Raw genomic sequence first — 18212 nt, forward strand, 5'->3', positions numbered from 1 at the left:
AATAAGGGAGGACTTAAGGAGCAATTAAGCCTAAATTAAAGGCATGAGGCAGCATAAGCAGAGAAGAAAATAAAATAAAATGAATTAAGGGAAAAATGGTAATTTAGTTGAAATTAAAACTAAAACATATGGCTAATTGAAAGATTTTCTAGACATTTCTTCTTCAATCTTCAATCCAAAAAAACCATTGAAGAGAGCTTAAAGCTTTTTTTTTCATATTTTAGCTCCATGTGAGTCTAATTCTTACTCTTTTCTTGTAATTTGTATGTTTTTGAGAATTTTACAATTAATTCCAACTTAATATTACCTTAGTTTTTTGTTTTATTGAAAATTTTGAAAGTTTCCATTGATGAGTATTAGATGTTTTAGATGAATAACATGGATTTAGAGCTTTAATTTTGTTGTATGATAATTTTATAAAGTGATTTTGTTAAATATTGATTTTAGGATCAAATTGTGAAGAATTAAAGGATTAGAGTTTGGTATTAAATTTCTATTTTATCAAGGTCTGTATGATAGCCTAGAATATTTAGATAAATTATTAATTGAGAAAAATTAGTTAATTTGATAAGATTAATTAGTTAAGGACTAAATTACAAAAGTTGTGAAAGTTTGGGGTAATTGTATAAATTTGAAAAATTAAAGGGTATTAATTGTGAAATGAATTAGAACTGAAATATATGCTAATGAATGAGTACTTTTATATTTTAGATCAAGATCCCGTAGATACTCGGGAAAAAGGAAAGTTAGTAGAATAGTCCCTAAACTTTTGCAAATATTACAAATTAACCCAGGTAAGTTTGTAACGACCCCAAATTCTCGAGTCAACGTTCGAGTGTTGACCTGAGTTGGCGATGGATAAATTTATTTTGGGATTGGGTTTTTGTTGGAATTAATTTGGGTGAATTTTGGACCTTTTTATAAGAAATTAAGGATGTTGAGAAGCTTGTGTGAAGTAGGGGGAAGATGGATGGCTAATATGGTGATTTTACCATTTTTGAATAAAAATCTTCTCCTAATTAATGAGAAAAGATGATTTGGTAGATTGAGGTATGGGATAAAGTGGATTTGTCCCTATTTTTCCCTATATTATAATCACCCTATATTATAATCACCCCATTGTGTTTTTTTCTTTTTACATTTCTTCATTTTTTTCTTCTTTTCTCTATTTATTTTTCCTTAGCAAGTTATGTAGAGGGAGAGAGATTTGAGTGAGTTCTCAACATTTTTTTCATCCTCTAAATTTCAAAGAAGGTAAGGGTCTTGATCTAGTTTTTTTTCTTTTAAAAAGTTTCATTGAAGAAAAAAATATCTATGTTATTTAAGGATGAAGGTGGAGATTTTTGAGTGTTTGGAAGGGTTTGAGTTTAAGGAAGTCTCTACCCATCTTCTCATATTTTATTTATTTATTTATTTAAAGTATGTATTTGTACATCTTATCAATTCTTATTTTTGTGGGAAATCTTGTGTGTTACATGGTTATTAGTTAAAGAGGTTGGTGAATCTTCTAAAACTAAGGGTAAAGGCAAAGTGGTGGAGAGCTAGGCAAGAAACTTTTTTGGTGTTCTTCCATCAAGGTGGTGCCCTCTAACTCTCTTATGCTTCTTGATAAGTCATAAATATGATGCTTGTGTGACAATGCATGCATGTTATATGTCTATGGGTCGAAATCATGTTTGGATGATTTAAAATAAAGCTAAAAACTTAGTTGTGAAATCTGTCAGAAACAAATTATTACATGGACAGTAAGTTTAAAAATTCACCATAAATTCTGTAAAAATAATTAAGAAGTCGTCTATACATCATTGTAACCGTGAGTCAATCTAGTTTTGTTTAGAACAGAGATCAATTTCTATTTGTATTTTAAAGGATATGAATTTTTTAGTGTTGAAAGGTCATAAAAATCTAGTAGTATAATTTTTATAAAACAGATTTAGCAATGGCTTTGAAAAATTACCAAAAATTTCATAAGATAAAATAGGAAGTGAGTCTTATATCTCTATAAATGTACATAAATCTAGTTTCATTTAAGACAAACGGTGCTTGATTTAGAATTATATATTAAGAGTTATTAATTTTTGAATGAGAAAAGGTCAAAATGTCAAGGTTGCAGATTGTCACATCTCATTAGTTAATATTTTAGTTGGAATGATAAGCCAGTTGAAACGAGTATGAGACTCAAATGTCATGGTTGTATTTTTGTGATTATATGTTTGATGCTTTGTTTGCGCTCAACCTTCGGGCTCTAACCTAACTAGCGGCCATGAGTGGCGCGGGACTATCCGGATACCCGATTTTTTGAGCAGTATGTGCAATCTAACAAGTTTGACAAGTTTGATATGCAAGCGATTTGGTTATGTAGATTTAATGACTCATGATTTAATTATTCGATACTCATGTCATGTTTCTATGTATACATTTGATTTGCATGCTTATATTTATGAATTGCTTGAAGTATGGTAGATTTGTTGTGTACCACTGAGCTTGTAAAGATCAGCCTTCGAATTGTCTTAATGTTCAGATTTGTAGACTTTTGTTCGTGTCCAAGGAACATCATCGATGAGAGATTCCTAGCATCACGTATTCAGAGTATAGTACCTTATCTATTAGTAGGCATTGTATTCCTAAGGCCTTACTTGTATTTTTTTATAGGTCTGTAACTCATTTATCATTTTTGTTATTTTGACTATTTTGATATACGATAATATTGGAGCTCCACATATTTTGCATAACTACTTTTATTACTATTTTCAATATAACTATGTATGGTATTTTATCTTATATAAAATGTATTTCAATGTTTTAAAATTATCTGAAAATTTTGTTAGGCTACTCCGGTGACCTGATGTAATGCCTTAGTATTCAAGTACTCCGTATTCGAGATTAAGGTGTTACAAAGTTCGTACGGTTAAACTTTAATATTTATATTGAATTGATGAATGGTATTATATATTTATTCTATTGTTGAAAATAAAATATTTTTAAAGTTATAAATTTGAATTGAATATTCAGATTAAATAGAACACGAGATTTGAGTACATTTAGCATTCGACAAATTGACGGCATTGGAGGAAAATGACAGCAAATTACCCAAGTAAACTGAGGTTTAGCATTTGTTGCAAACTTTTGTGTTTACTTTACGTTTAGCTCTCACAAGCTTCTGTTTAACTCATGTGAGTTTCCGTTCAGCTCTATTGAGCTTCTGTTTAACCTTTATGGGTTTCCATTCAGCTCTTACGAGCTTCTATTCAACCTTTATGGGTTTCTGTTTAGCTCTCATGAGCTTCTGTTTACCCTTTGGGCTTCTGAAAACGATGTACTCTTATCCGTAAGTCGTTCTTCGATTTGGGAAGATTTGGTAAGTGATTTATGTATTGAAATTGAAAGACATTTTGTTTATTATTGGTATTGATTTGAAACAAGTGTATTCATCAATTGAAGTTGTGAATGGCAGGGAGTTATCATGAATTTATTTATTTATTTGGTTTGTTATAATAGGTTCGATAAGACTTATGTTTAACCCATCGAACTTACTAAACTTCATTAAGCTTACTTGTGTTGTTTAATGTCTTTGTAGATTTTCGTGAGGTCGGAAGATCAGATTAGCACATCAAGTCACACTATCCAGCTTATTCCAGTAGTCTTTAAAGCGTTAAATATGGTTTATATGGCATGTATAGGGTTTGATGTAGATTATATCACAGTTGGTTTGTATAGATGTTATGAATGATGTTTTTGTTTACATAATCAATTTAGGAATATATTTTGGTTCAGTAATGAAGTAAATTTGTGATGTGAGTGTGAATAATATATACTTATAGGTATTTAACTAGTAGTAATCCCTAGTGAAATTTGTTAAATGGACTAAATAGGTAACCTTGAGTATTTAGGGTATATGAGAAGATATATATTGTGTGTAAAACATGATTTTGGCTTGTTTTGATTGCTTTGTTGTGGTATATTAATGTGTTAAAATGTTGTGATTAGGTTGATACCTAAATGGGTGAGAAATGTGGCCTTGAAATGGTCTATTTTCATCCACACAGGTATAGGCATGGGTGTGTGTCTCAGTCGTGTGTGGCACACAGCCTAATACATGGGCGGCCGTGTGTCCCCTGTATCTATTAAATTGCAAAACAGAATACCCAAGATTTTTTCACACAGCCTAGCACACGGGCATGTGGTTTGGCCGTGTGACCCCTGCATCTTAATATTACAAGTCAATATGCTCACACGTTCTGGCACACGGGCGTGTAGCTTGGCCGTGTAACCTAAGCCAGTAAGCACCCTAATTTGGGCACGGGTTGGGACACGACCGTGTGCCCCTATTTTGAATACCCACACGACCTGAGACACGACCGTGTCTCTTGACCGTGTGAGCCACACAGCTTGGCCAAAAGGGTGTGTGTCCCCTGCTCCTTTGAAAATTTTTGATATTTTTTGAAAATTTTTCTGAGTTCCCGGTTTAGTCCTGATTTATTTCAAATGCATATTTTGGGCCTCGAGGGGTCATATAAAGGACAATATGAGTGATTATTATTAGTTTCTGATATGTATGTTAAATGATATAAAATGTTCATGTTTGATCTGAAAAGTTTTGTAATGCTCTGTAACCCTGTTCTAGCGACAGATAAGGGTTAAGGGTATGACATTTAGTGGTATCAAAGTTACAGTTTAGACGATTCTCAGACTGAACGTAGCGCGTGAAATGTCTAGAAATACATGCATATAAATCTGTGATAGTGTGATGTGTATGATCTGATCTAACCTTTGTTTTCTTATAGATTGTAAAGATGTCAGACGGATTTGAACGTGCTGACCATGATGAGATTAATAGTAAAGCGCCAACTTTTGAAGATGGGACGAGTAGTAATGTCCCGATTCCTCTGGCTCAAGAACAAGAACTTAAAAATATTTTCTTTGGGTATATCAAATCAGTGGTTCAGTGAATTTATGCAAGAAAGAAACCTGGCTCAAAGAAATCAGGCTCAACAACCTCCACCCCCTACTGTACCATCTGTAGTGCCTTTGGTTGCACCTTCACCTCCTCTAGTGACTGAATCTAGTAAACGTACTCCAATTGAGAAACTCAGAAAGTGTGGAGCTGAAGAATTTCAGGGTAGGTCAGAAGATGATTCGGTTAAAGCTGAGTATTGGCTTCAAAATACAATAAGAGTTTTTGAAGAAATGGCTTGTTCCCTTGATGATTATCTTAGATGTGTCGTTTCATTATTGAAAGAGGAAGCATATAACTGGTGGTCAACAATAGTGGCTGTAGTGCCAAAGGAGAAAATTTCCTAGGAATTTTTCCAAACTGAATTTAAGAAGAAATATGTCAGTAAAAGGTATTTAGACAAGAAAAAGAGAGAATTTCTTGAGTTACGTCAAGGAAATAGATCAGTAGCTGAGTATGAGAGAGAATTTATATACCTCAGTAAATATGCTCGATAAATTCTTCCAACCGAAAAAGAAATGTGCATCTGGTTTGAAGATTGTTTGAATGATGAAATTCAAATTATGATTGGAGGAAATAAAATACAAGAATTTGTTGTCTTGTCTGATCGTGCACAGAAGATGGAAGAAGTGTATAACAGAAAGATGCAACGGGGTAGACGGAATCGAGAACTTCATAAAAAAGGCTCTTCCAAGTCATTTACAGTATCGCTGGCTAAAACGACTAAAGATGATTTTAGTCAAGCTACCTCAGTGCCAGAACGTTCAAATAAAAACAAGATGATTCAATATGATTTCAGGGTATCTACTAGACCAGTTGTTAGTATGGGTAGTGTGAAAAATACTTCGAAACCTAAATGCAAATTTTGCGGGAAATATCATCTTGGTGAATGCAGAGGCAGAATGGAAGCTTGTTATAAATGTGGACCAACTGATCATTTTATCCGAAATTGTCCTCAATTGCAAAAAGAGGATGAAGAGCAGAAAGAAAATCAATTGGCTACTTCTTAGAAAAGTAGACGTTCGGGCCAAAATAGTGCCACTGGGACTGCTCGTTCGGGTATGAAAGATACTGCTGCTGTAATACCCCGAAAATTACTACAGTAAGAAAGTAAGATAATATCCTTGATATAGTAAAATAAGGAAATAAAGTGATAAAAAGGGTAATATTGAGTTATGTCAACATTAGGAAGTATATTATGACATATTAATTCAAGAAAGGATTAAATTGCAAAAGTGAGAAAAGTTTTGTTGCCCAAGAGTAAATACTCAAAATTTGAGGGCTTAAACTGTAAATACAAAAAATTTGAAGGACCAATAGTGTAAATATTTAAGGGTGGAATAATCTAGAAACTAAGGAAAATGGATGAATTAAGACCAAATTGAAAAGGTAAAGAATTTTGAGGGACTAAATTGCAATTTTACCAAATTAAGTGATGACTCAAGGATGGAATTCAAAAAGATTATAAAGGGCAAAATGGTCAAATAGAGAGAGAATTCTAGAAGGTAATGATGATGTTTGTGATATTTTTAATTAATTAATTAGATAAATGTTATTTAATTAATATTTTATTAAGATTTTTAGTATTATTTTATTATTAAATGATTACTATAAAAGGGAGGAAAGATGATGAAAAATCATCATATTTCCATGCAACCAACGTTAGAAGAGAAGAGAAGAAAGAAATTTTTGCTTTCTTTACAATTTGGTCCTTTCACCAAAAATTCACTATTTTCACCTAAAAATCAAAAGAATTTCCATAGCTTCCAAGAGAGAAAAATAATAAGGAGACAATGGGGAGCTAAAATGTCAAGTTAGATTCAAGAAATAGAAGCTGGAGGAGAGAGAAAATAAAGTTAAAGATTGAAATCAATAGCATAAGGTAAGAACATCAAGATTTCAATATATTTTTAAGTTTGTTATTGTTGAAAAAGTATGGAAATGATGTTATAGTAGAGTTTTCTAAAATAAAGTCTTATTTTCTTGATATGTTAATGAAGTTAAATAAGTGAAAATGATGGGAAATATTATAGAGAAAGGGAATAAGGGAGTTATAAATTTAGTAATCAACATCTTGCACTAAAACAGTTTTGGACAGCAGCAGTAGGTTAACTTTGAAAAATCACCATAAATTGTGGAACTCAAATTAGAGGATGAAAAACATATATAATAAAATCTTATTAATTCTAGTTTCTCATAGAAGAAACGGTGCAAGTAATGGAATTGTAAATCATGAGATATAATAAATTTTGTGAGACAAGGTCAGAATGAATTCGGGTTCCCCTGTTCTGAATTTGGAAAATCATCAAAAATTTAATAAAAATAATTATAGGATTAAATTTATATGTTTAAAATCATGAATGAGTCTATTTTCAATAGAAACAAATGGAAACATCATCAAAATTCTGTACAAATAGATAATTAATTTTTAGTGAAGAGGGGTTGGAACTGTCAAACAGTGAAATAGGGGAAACTTTAAAGAATAAACTGTACTTATTGGCTAAACCAAAAATTCTGAAAATTTTTTGGTAAGAAGATACGTGACTCTAGTTTCATAGGAATTTAGCGGATCTTAATTTGGAGTTTCTTAGATCAATATATAAATAATTTAGTGATTATAACTCAAGTGGATAGCTTTGAATTAATATATAAATAAATGATGGAATTATAGATAATGTTACATATAAGCATATTATACATTAAGGATGTGGAATGGAGAGGAGGAGGAGGAAAATAAATGATTATTCAACTAGCATGAGTTTTCATTAAAAATGGCCAATTTGCATGTTTTAGGTTCAAGGACTAAATTGAATAAAAGTAATATTTTAAGGGTAAATTGGTAAAAATGTCAAAAAGTGACCAAATTGCATGAAATGAATTTTTTATTATTTAAATTAATAAATTGAATGAAATATTAATTTAGATCATGATTGGGTGGAAATTCGAGGAAAATCAAAAATTACCAAAATGTCCATAAATTTTTGGTATTTCTGCAATTTAGTCTGGTAAGTTCGTGTAACTTGAATTATATTCTTAAATGCTTGAAATGTATGTTATTGATGTGAATATGATTTGAATGTTCATTGTATGAAAATTGATGAAACATTGATATATTTGATAAAAAGGGGAATAATGCATTGAATGGATGTATGAATGTTTATCACACTATCCATTAATTCTGTCGGTAATTTTGGATGTTTTGATTCTGGTTATAATGACATGTATGAGTTAAATTGGCCAACGTTAGCTCATTAATGTTTTGATTTTGATTGATTTTAAATATGAATGCTTGATAAAATGAAATGTCTGTAAATTAATTTGTAAACTCTGGTAATGCTCTATAACCTTATTCTGGAGATGGATACGGGTTAGGGGTGTTACAGCTGCTCGGTCAAAGGCTAGAGCACCTGCACGTACTTATGTCATTCAAGCTAGATAGGAAGGCACTGCTTCAGATGTGATTGCTAGTACATTCTATCTCTTTGATGTTACTGTGTATGTATTGATCGACCATGGATCCACTTATTCTTATATTTGCACTGCATTAGTAGTGAAAAAAGAAGTTCCTTGTTGAATCTACTGATTATGATATTCAAGTTACTAATTCATTAGGTCAAAGTGTGATAGTTAATTTAGTGTGTCGTAATTGTCCATTGAAAGTGAAAAACTGTGAATTCCCTACTAATTTGATGTTGCTACCCTGTAGGGAATTTGATGTTATTTTGGGAATGGATTGATTATTTTTGCATGATGTTGTGGTAAATTGCAGACAAAAACGGATTGATTTGAAATGTCAGACAGGAGAGATTATTTCAGTTGAGTCTGAGAATCCAAAAGATATTATTAGAATCATTTCAGCTTTTTCTGCTCAGAGATTGATGCAAAAAGGTAATGAAGCATTTTTAGCATACATTCTTGATAACCGAGATTCAAAATCGAAGATAGATCAATTATCGGTTGTTAGTGAGTTTGCCGATGTATTTCCTGAAGAATTATCGGGTTTACCACGTGATCCTGAAGTTGAGTTTGTAATTGATGTGATTCCTGAAACTACTCCGATATCAGTAACACCATACCGTATGGCACCAGCTGAACTGAAAGAACTAAAGGCACAGTTGCAAGAGTTGTTAGACCGAGGGTTTATCAGACCGAGCATGTCTCCTTGGGGTGCACCTGCTCTGTTTGTGAAAAAGAAAGATGGTTATTTGAGATTGTGTATAGACTACAGATAGTTGAATAAAGTCAAAAAGAAAAAAAAATACCCTTTGCCTCGTATCGATGATTTGTTTGATCAATTGAAAGGTATCGCAGTGTTCTCGAAGATAGATCTCAGATCTAGGTATTATCAATTGAAGGTTAAAAAATGTGATGTACCAAAGACTCCTTTCAGAACTCGATATGGTCATTATGAGTTTTTGGTAATGCCATTTGGTTTGACTAATGCCCCTGCTGCTTTCATGGACCCTAATTTGGACATGGGCTGAGACACGGCCGTGTCCCCCTATTTCGAATACACACACGGCCTGGCCACACGGGCGTGTGTCCCCTGCTACTTTAAAAATTTTTTATATTTTCTGAAAAAATTTTTGAATTCCCAGTTTAGTCCCGATTTATTTCAAATGTGTATTTTGGGCCTCGAGGGCTTATATAAGGGACAATATGAGTGATTATGATTATTTTCTGATATGTATGTTAAATGATATAAAATGTTTGTGTTTGATCTAAAAAGTTTAGTAATGCTTCGTAACCCTATTCCGGCAACAAATAAAGGTTAGGGGTGTTACAGATTTAACTTGCGGCTAATGGTTATTGTTACAACCTTTTATGAATCACTATATAGTAAAGTTTATATTAAAATCCTTGAAGGATTTAGAATACTAGAAGCATATTGAAATTTTCTAGAAATTCTTCATTTATATGAATTGAAGTAATTTAAACATATGTAGTAAACAGTAGTTGAAGGAGGATAATAAAATAATCCAAAATACCTATTTGTGTTTTTATAGAAGAATTATTATTAAAGTTTACTATGATTATTGTTGAAACTCCTGAAGAGATCAAAATATATTTCCCCCAAAATTTCCCTCACTTATGACTTTCAAAAGAATGGTAATATAAATGCTTAGCAAATACATTCGAATAGTCATTTGAAAAACTAGTATTCAAGATTGAATATGTAGATATAAAAAAGTATGTGATGCTTTCATGAAGGGGAGTAAATACGCGTTGTACTCTTTTTCCCTTAACCGAGATTTTTTCCCATTGGGTTTTCCTAGTAAGATTTTTAATGAGGCAGCATATTATGCGTATTATGCATATGTGTACTCATTTTCCTTCACAAGGATTTTTTTCCCACAGGGTTTTTATCTTAGTAAAGTTTTAACGAGGCACATTATTTACCAATGGACATTTAAGGGGAAGTGTTATGAATATCTTATTAAGTGGATGTCCATGTAGATCAAGATAAGTTTTGATGTACCTTAAATTCTAATAGCCATTAGAAGTAGATTTCTACTTCATTTATATTTTTTATGCCTATAAATAAAGACTTAGGAGAAGCTTTGTAAATTGTCGAAACCATTTTTATTTTTATTTAAAAAACAAAAATTAGTTGTCGATGAAAATTTGGAGTCGCCACCAATCTTTTATTAAGGTGTGATTGGATCACCTAAAATGACTTTTGGCCTACGAGTTTTTAGAAAAACGAGTTCCGGAGTCAGTTACGTTCGAGGAAGGATTAGCACCCTCGTAACGCCCAAAAATTGGTACCAAATTGATTAATTAATGTCTTAACGTTGAGAGTTAAAAATAAGATCCTTAATTAAATTAAATTATTTATTAAGATTCCCTCATTTTGAAACAGAAAACATCACACCCAATGCGTTAGGGCACGATATTTTATTTCTTCAAGATGAGTTTGTCCAAAAGATTTGTGTGGTAAAATTTAAAAGAATATTCAATTGTTTAAGATTTATGACGAAACCGCAGCCCAATACGTTAGGGCACAATTTCTCAACATCCCAAACATTGAATATTTCCTTTATTAATATATATATTTTAAAAAATCTTTGTCTCGAGAAATCAATACGTCACATCCAATGCGTTAAGACACAACATATTAAATTCCCAACAACAAGCTTTTTCATTTTATTTTTGATCAAAGAGTAATTCTCGATTGTTAGATTTAACGAAGAAAATTAGAACCTAATACGTTAGGGCTCAATTTTCTTGAAAATCCTAAATATGAGTATTATCTCTATTTTGAAAAGTTCTATTTTTAAATTCTAGTAAAAAGATGACGTAATGTTATATTGAATGTATGTATAATTGTCACAATAACAAATACAACAATGGCATAGAAATAATATAAACAAATAAATAAACGAAATGAATATATATATAAAAAAAACAATAATCCATGACATGCAAAATATCAAATGAATAAAAAAATATAAATGTAAACACAATTAAATAGCGAATGAAGAAAGCAAGCAAAATATATAAAGAAAAGAAGGCATATAATATTCACATAGAAATTATGAAGATTAAAAAATATACATATGATTTACAAATAAAATTTTGGGTTATAAAACTTATATATGCATTTATGAAAACAAAAAAAAAATATAAATATATGCATATATACATAAATTATAAAATATGTGTTAAAAATATAAGTAGGTAGTTAATCATTTTCGAAAATAAAATAAAAAACCATAGATGTATACGTATGTATATATATAAATATAATGGAATATTTAAAAAATATATATGCATATACACATAAAATAAATTAAAAATAATTAAATAATAACTACATTATCAAAATTAATTTAAAAAAATGAGTATATATATAAATATGAGAAAAATATTAGTTTTAAAAAAAATAAAATGTACATAAAAAATATACATATATATATAGATTTTTTTTTGAAAATAATTACATATAAAAGTTACAAAAATAAAAAATAATAATTACATTATTAGAATTAATTAATTTTAAGAAAAAAATATAACAAAAAAACTAAATTGAACTGCAATTAAAAAAATTTGGGGTAAATCCGCAAATAAATAAAGCCCAAAGGACCGTATCGAACGCGCGAATAATTATGGAGGGACTGCAAGGGCAATTTCCCTTTTTCCTCTAAACGGCATCGTTCCATAGGGACCAAATTAAAATTGAAAATAGATTAAAGGTGAATTTTAAAATAAAATAAACTTGATTGTAAAAATATTAAAAGGCGGAGGGGTTAAAATCGCAATTTACCCCTCTGCTTAAAAACACGCGGATCCTAGGTTGGGTCGTAGTCGGAGTCGGAGTCGGGTCGGCCTCCCCAAAACGACGTCGTTTTGGCACCTGGGGAGGCCAAGTAAAACAGCGCCGTTTCACTAGGCTTATTTAAGCCAAAAAAACCTTCAAATTTTCATTTTTTTCCTCTTTTTTTTAAAAAAAAAAACCAAAACACTCTCAAACCTTCCCCTTTTCCTCCGGACACCGGTCCAAAATCAGGCGAGGGAACCACCGCACCGGCCACCGGCAACGCTGCCGCCGCATGCGGTGGCTGGAAAGCCAAAAACCTCAGATCCGGCCCTTTCAAAACCTATAAAACCGAATCTAGTCTCGAAATTGCCAAAATATTGATGAAAAGGGCCCAAATCTCAAGAAACCTTTCGGTTTCTGGCCGTCTATCCTCGGAGACGACTTCTTCGGCCGTCCGCAGCTGTTGGGACTCGAATACAGGTTGTTTTACTTCCTTTTGTATTTATATTTATTTGTATGCAAATAAAAAAATTAAAAAAAACAGTAAACTAAAGTAAAACAGAAAGAAAAAATATAGACCTTTCGATCAATTTTCTGCCTTCTCAGTATTGAGCTCTCTGTTTTTTATTTGCTATAAAAATGATTGTTTTTCTTATTGGTTTCGAATCCCTGGTTACAATGTTTCGAGTTTGCTTTTATAGCAAACATGAAATAAGGAAAGTTAAGAAATCTTCTAGTATCTCGCTTGATATCTATTTGATTTGCAATCTTGATTTTCTTGCCATTTTTTGTTGTTTCTTGCTGTGCAGGTGAAGATCGCGTGGAGATTCGGCTTGTGTGGAAGATTTGGATTGCGGCGGCTGAAGCTTACCTCGGAAACCCTAGGGTTTCTGCCGCTGCTTTGGGCCACTGGATTTGGGCCTCTGTTTTTGTATTTTGGGCCTTGTATTCTGGGCCAACTTGTTTTGTTCTGGACTTGTAAAGAACACTGGACTTTTCATTATTATTTTTTCTTATTAAGGGCCGGGTAAAATTTAAAGGGCCGGGTTAAATTTAGGTATTACATAAATATTCTGATTGATCAATAAAACATGCTTTCTCTTTGCTTTCTCATTCTCTTTGTTATTTACTTTTTGTCCTTTTATTTTATAACATTTGGAAATTTTTATATTTTTCATATTTTTAAAATTATTTAAAATAATTTTTATTTTTTAATTTAAAAGAGGTTTTAATTTCCACAATTTTTATATTTTTATTAAAAATATGAAAAAAAAATTATTTTTAAAACAATTTTCGTAATTGGAGAGGGATCCACTTATATCGGAGTAAAACTTAAGTAGTTTTACACCTTTCATAACTTTTTTTACGAATAACATATTAACAATCCAACCATAACATTTCATACTTCATTCATATAGATCATGCATGTTAAGTTTGGCATAAAATAAAAATTTCTAACTATTTGTTCTATCTAAAAAAGTTTTCAATCGTTAAATATATATTAATGTAGACAATATTTTAGATTTATATGATAAGAATATTGGATCAATTAAAAAATTTACATGCATGACAAGTACAAATATATTGATAAATTCAATGATTGGATTGTTAAAATAGTAATCATAAATAAAGTTATGGAATAGTGTAAAACCACTTTAGTTTTACATCGTGTAAGTGGATAAAATTGACAAAAAAATTGTAAATATTAAGGGCTAAAAGAGTTATTTACCTTTTTATAACAATCACATACATCAACGATTCTAATAGTAAAATTGTCACATCCAAAGGCATAGTCGAGGGGCTGGTAGAGGCCCGGCCCTCTAAAATGGAAAATTTTCCATTTATGACCTTGAATTTTTTTAAAATTTTAAATTAGTAAAATTTTAAATTGAAAAAGGTAAAATTACATTTTGACCCTCCTATAATGATAAAATTTTGATTTAATCCTTTAAAAAATATAAAGATATAGGCTATTCAAATGATGAAATTGCATTTTTACTATCTTAAAAATTAAAATTTAATTCTAGCCCCTTTAAATAAATTTTCTGCCTTCGCCTCTGGTCACATCCCAAAAATGGAGTTAGAAGAATCAGGTTTGGAAAAAAACAAAATCGAGAGTGGTCACACCTCGATTTAAAAGGTTATCTTCATGCGTTCATAAAATAAACCGAGGATTTGAAATAGATATTGAAAATAAAGGTCATAAATAATTAATTAAAGTATTAAAATAATATAATCGGGTTTTGTTATATTAATTAATCTAAAACAAAACTTGATTACAAAGTTTAATTTGAAAATGGTGTGTTTTAATTAAGTTAGGATCTAATTGGAAAAGGGGTGAAATGAATTAAAATATTAATAATGAGACTTGACTATGAGTATTAATTGTTATATAAATAAACTAAAATGGAATGTGCTAAGAACTATAAGTTAAATAGATAACTAAAAAAATTGAGTAAATGTATAAGCTAATAAAGAATAGGTAAGTTGAGCTCGAAATAAATATATACAATTAAGAAATAAGATTAAGTTAAGAAATGAGCAATAGGCTCAATGGTTAAGGCATTAATTCTCCTAGAGAGCGTAAGTCCAAACATCACTCCTTCCATTTCTTTTCCTTTTTATTTTTAGCAACCTTGAATAAAAATCACACTAAAATAAATACTATTGGGGGTAAAAGCTAAACAAGAAATAGATTTAGGCTTAATGGTTAGTATGCTAGAATCCTTCTTGGAGGTCCTAAGTTAGAGTCTCTCCTTCCCTTTTTATTTCATAATTTCACCAAAAACACCCCAAAAACATATCAATATGATTAAGCGTAAAAATAAACAAAAAAATGTGCAATAGCCTATTGGGTAAGCATTAGTTCCCCTTGAGAACTCAAGTTCAATCATTCTTTTCCTCCCTTTCATTTTAATTTCAAATTTCAGAAAAATATTGGGAAAATTGCAAGTAAACATAGGAATTTAACCAATTCTTTCCTAATTAGAATTTTAATTTGCCCATTTTCAAATCCTAATAGAATTTTCCCTTCATCTTTCTATTTATTCTCTTTTTTATTTGCTTTCTCTTTTATTTACACCATATTTGCATCCTAATTGTTGATAATTATTTTGCTTTCTCGATTCAAATCATCCTCCATTCAATAGTTCTTTTTTATCAGTTTTGTAATTGTCGTCAATAACATCCCTACATTTGTCAAGAATTGGTAAGTACATCTCGTTTTCGATGTTTAGATCCCGAATTTTTGTAATATTTCTATCCGATGCTAATCCTACATTCGATTAATCAATCTTTTTTTATTCTTGCCGAATCTTTTGATAATCCTAATAAATCTTGAAATCAATCGTTAACTTGTTTATAAATGTCATTTGAAGGACCCGATTTAGGTGAATCAAATCAAATTTGATCGTTAGGAAAGTCGCACAGGCTATCAGTGAAAGGTGTATGTTCTTTGACAAGCGAATTAGGACAAATTGTGCCTCGGATTAGGGCCACACGACCAATCACCCCGACGTGTAGACCTCCCGCCTGAAACCTTATGATATTCGATTCTCATACGACCTGCCACACGGCCAAGTCCTCTACACGACTTAAGGCATTGCACACAACCATGTGCCCCTATCTTTCAAATTTTATAATTTTGCTCAGAATTTTATGATTTGCTCAGTTTAGTCCCTAAATGATTCTTAAACTATTTTTAGTGTTTTATTTTATTCAATTAAGACCCTGATGATATGAATAATGTTATAAGTCCCCTAAATGATTCTTGAACTATTTTTAGTGTTTTATTTTATTCAATTAAGACCCCGATGATATGAATAATGTTATAAGTCATGATCTGGTTGATAAAATTAGTATTTTATATATTGGCGTGAATTGTGATTAATACATATAACTATTGTTTCTGTATTTGAGAATTGTGCATACAACATGCCTTGTGTTACCGTTAAACCGACAACATAATAAGCATGAATTTTACTACTGAATCGATCTGTTATAAGTATATTATTTTTTATTATATCGAATTGTTATAAGCATATAGATTGCTACCGTATTAATCTATTTTGAGCATGTTATATTGCATTGCACGGGGTGAGACGCTATGAACAGAGGAAGTATTGGCAGTTTATCTGCATTATTTTGTTGTGTACCCACAACCATAGGTAGATTCCACTTGCAACGTTTTATTGTGCATCTACAACCCTTTTGCAGCTATTACCTACAAACATGTTGTGCATCCACAGCCAGTGGTAGATTTTACTTGCATTATTTTGTTGTGTATCCACAACTAGAGGCAAATTCGATCTATGGGGATTTTGTTGTGTCCACAGTCATTAGCAGTTTATCTGTGAACTATTGGTGGTTAAACCACAATCCAGTGTGTTGGTGGTTGGAGTTCTAGGGAACTCCTATTGTGGCGTGTAGCAATGGGGTAGATCTTTTTTGTTAAACCGAAATTGCATGACATTTATAAAGCATGTGCATTCAAACTGGATTTTCTAAGATGACTTATATACAATGGTTGAGTGATTTGAAATATCGATATTCTGAATTTGCTATTGTGAATTGTTCTATGTGTTGTGTTTCTGTATACTTATGCGGGTGCACTGATTTTGCTCGTGATGGAACTCACACTGAGCTTCATAGTTCACTCTATGTTATCTCCATCTCTACAGATAACCTACCAGGTGAGGACGCAAGCAAGGCATCCAAAGGGTCTCGGCTCAGTTTTGTTTATTGAAATGTTTGAGATTTATTATTTGAGATTTTCCGTTATTCAAATACTGTAATATTTTATTTAAACTGTGGCATGAGACTTAGGTTAAGTTTAGTGTTTATTTAGCATGCATGACATTTAATTTGATTTTAGGATGTTGAAAGACAGATTTAAATTATCTATGCGTAAAACTATTTTGATTGTACTTAATTAAAACTAAACATCACTTTTTCGCTACTATGTTATAAATTTATTTTGACTAATAAATAAAATAAAAATTAATTAAGTTTTCAATGGTAATCACCTTTTTCAAGAAAAATATTAGATTAATCGTATTTCTGTCCACTCGTGAGTCTTTTTAAAAATAAGCTAAGTTTTCTTCTAAGATAAACAAATGTTTTAAAATGTCTGTTTTATAAATTTTGATAATTTTGCTAGGCCATCTCAGTGGCCAATATAATCTCCCAAATTCGGGCCTAACGTCTAGGCCGGGTTGGGGAGGTTACAAAAATTGATGAAGCAACCAAGATTTTTTAATAAAAAAAAGTATAGAGACTCAATATCTCAAATTTAAAGTATAAAGACTAAATTTTAATTTTTAAAAAAGTACATGGACTTTTGGCAGATTTAAACCTACATAAAAAAAATAACATAATATGATAGGGTGAGTGTTTGGTTATGCTAGCAGTGTAATTTTTTTTATTCCACAAGCAATCTTAAAAAATGGCTATGTATCTATTTTTTTAAATATTTTACTATATCCTTGTAAAACACTCGTCAACCCCATAATCCTTCTCATAGAGTCTAAAAACTTCACTCGCAGCATACCAAATATTTTTCCAATATAATATATTACAAACTTATAAAAAAAAGTCAGGCCATGTCAGACTTTGAGCTTTAAATATTTAAACTTTTGAACCTAACCCATATTTTAAACAAACTTAATATTTTTACTAAAATCCTTTTACATTCGAATTTAAACAAATAATTCAACCCATAAAAAAGTATAGAACCAACACACTAGACCTAATCATGGGTTGGGCTAATGTAAAATTTTAAGCCCGTTTTCTATGCTTGAGCCCGACTCGACTCGACTCAAAAAATGGGTCTAAAATTTTGCCCAAGCTCAACCCAGATAAAAAATGCTAAACCCAAGTCTAGCCTTATCCGTCCTTATTAATATTTTTTATATGAAAATAAAATTAAAAAATATAATATATAAAATACACTAAAAAAATTTAAAACAAATATTTTCCAACAAATTAAAAATATATTAG

Source organism: Gossypium hirsutum, chromosome D13, assembly GCF_007990345.1.
Source record: "Gossypium hirsutum isolate 1008001.06 chromosome D13, Gossypium_hirsutum_v2.1, whole genome shotgun sequence".
Taxonomy (NCBI): domain Eukaryota; kingdom Viridiplantae; phylum Streptophyta; class Magnoliopsida; order Malvales; family Malvaceae; genus Gossypium; species Gossypium hirsutum.